The sequence below is a fragment of the Trichechus manatus genome, unplaced genomic scaffold (assembly GCF_000243295.1).
Source record: "Trichechus manatus latirostris isolate Lorelei unplaced genomic scaffold, TriManLat1.0 scaffold00037, whole genome shotgun sequence".
Lineage (NCBI taxonomy): Eukaryota > Metazoa > Chordata > Mammalia > Sirenia > Trichechidae > Trichechus > Trichechus manatus.
The window spans coordinates 4,736,711-4,739,006 of NW_004443973.1; the positions used below are offsets into that span (position 1 = coordinate 4,736,711).

General features: G+C 34.2%; 1 protein-coding gene across 6 annotated transcripts in view; it reads left to right on the forward strand.

Annotated features, from left to right (window-relative positions):
• ZNF385B (zinc finger protein 385B) overlaps window positions 1-2,296 on the forward strand; it is a 439,136-nt gene that overhangs the window by 328,004 nt on the left and 108,836 nt on the right. The window contains exon 1 of one of the 6 annotated variants that reach the window (XM_023730522.1): window positions 307-499. The exons of the other annotated variants lie outside the window; for them this stretch is intronic. The gene's annotated coding sequence lies outside the window, so the exon portion shown is untranslated. Of the gene's footprint in view, window positions 1-306; window positions 500-2,296 lie in introns of those variants that run through there. 6 annotated transcript variants of the gene reach the window in all.

The window sequence follows — 2,296 nt, forward strand, 5'->3', positions numbered from 1 at the left end:
TAAAAACAATTTGAAAGTAAAGATTTAGTTGCCCACCTAGAAAAAATCCCTTCAAATCTAAGAGATACTGAAAATTTGAAATCATTGTAGTAAATGTGAGAATTGAATTGCTTTGTTGTGGGGGGGAGCATCAGATTTCTTCATTTCATTTTTTCCATGGCAGAAATTGTTTCTGAGTAGCTGGGAGGTATACAGAAAAATTATATGAAAAAAAGCAACTTGTCAGTCTTTTAGGATATATTTGGTTCAATGTCGTCAGAAGGTAGTCTGCCCTCTCCCTAGAATCAAGTTGCAAACACTATCCTCAATAGCAATTAGAGCTAAGCGGCAATTACAGGACATATGATTTGTTCAGACGCGTTGCCTGTCGGCTGTTTCCTAGCACCACATTTCACAGGAGCACCAGGTTGAAATGATGGAATTATTTATCTCTAAATGTAATGCCTCGTACAGTGCTTGAAAGCAGAAGTGAATGTGGACTGTAATCTTAAAAACGAAGGTAAGCATTGCTGACTGATCAACAGTTACACCTCAGGGAACTTTTTCATGAAGTATGTGACAAAAATATAAAACAATTAAAATCAATTTCTCAGAAAGAGAGAAAAGTTTTGGAATTAGGACAAATAGAATTCTCTAATTTCATGACTCCATTATCATCAGGTTAGATTTTCCTAAACTGTTTTTATTTAAATTGTCATATTGAATCCTTTTTCTAAATATAAAAAAGATATGACCAATTTCCCACATTTCCTTTGTCTTTATGAAGTACAGTTCCTTTTTCTTTCAGAGTTTGTCTCAGAATAGCTACCAGGTAAAAAATGAGTTTTGTGTTTAATCCAAGTATGTTAGAACTCTCTCTCCTTTTTCTCTTCTCTTCAGAATGTATTTTTAAGCTGATGATTGTACATGTTCAGGAATCTACATTCAGATTAACAGAATGGTAGCTGGTAGCCTGTAATAAAATCGAGTAACATGGGTGATTTGTACTGCTGTCATATGATTTTTATGACAGGCGCATTTCAAGCTTTTAATGTTCCATCTAGTTCAAATCAAAACCCAAAGACTTCATATTTATTTGTACCCTGGGGTTTAGAAATCTCTCTGGAAACCAGGTAAGTTTAGCTTCTCAAGAAGGAGTGTTTTTTGTTATGATTGTAGGTATATTTTGTGTGTATACAATAGGTACTTGTGAAATTCTCTCATTTCTTTTTTAATGTTACCACTTTGTTTTTCCCCATCTAAGAAATCCTTTTTGTTTCACTGTTACCATTTGTAAAACATGAATAAATATCACTGTTCCGTAAAGGCTTAGAAACTCTTGGCAACATAAAGATGTTTGTATCTAGTAGTTCCCAGTGGGATTTCAGGTGGTTTGGAAAATAATGAAAGAGCATCCACTTCTTTTATTCTACCTCATTGGTGGATTAGAGGTGTAAACACTGAGAGTTGAAAAAAAAATGAGTAGGTTAAAGCCAATTTACGTTAATTTTTCCAAGGTCCTAGAGACTCTGAGATTTGTATTGACCTATTTAGCAGACAGTATTGCTCAGTGTAGCTATCACAATAGGCTAGTACCTGATTTTTGGCTTCATTTTTTGTGCTTTCTTTGTCATAGAGTTATTTATCCCTGAGTGCCATTTTCTTCATCAGAAAAAAAAAAAAAAATGGGATGCTCATAAGCTATTTAACAGTTTAAAAGTCTATTTAATAAATGTAAAAGCACATTGTGCTCCCTAATGAAGAGGGATATAGTATACACATAAAGCATGTGTATGACCCAGGACATTAATGATGAATTTCTATAAAAATACATCATTAAATTCTATTATAGATTTAAGTTCTTAGCTTGCCCCACTCTGTCACATGTATGGTAGATACTATCGTGTGAGCACATACGACAACAATCCTCTGTTGTTGAATCTGACACAACTGCTTGAGACATTACCAGACATATGGCCTAATTTGATTATTACATCTTGTCACAGGGACAAACGTGTCCTAATACTAGCATAATCTTGCTATTAATCTTTTGATTTATAGAAGCAAATATTGAAAAAGAAATTAATACAATATAGCTGGAAAACAAGGCAAATGACATTTTATGAGTAGTTTCCAGTTCCCTAGCAATATTGTGGAAGGAGATGGAGAGAGATAAACAGATATAGAGATACACAAAAAGACAGACCTGCATACAAAGACAGAGAGAGACACACAAAGAAAAACAGACAGAATACACCAGAGAGAGAGACAAACGCACATACAGAGACAGAGAGACAGAAAGATGCCAGAGACAGAA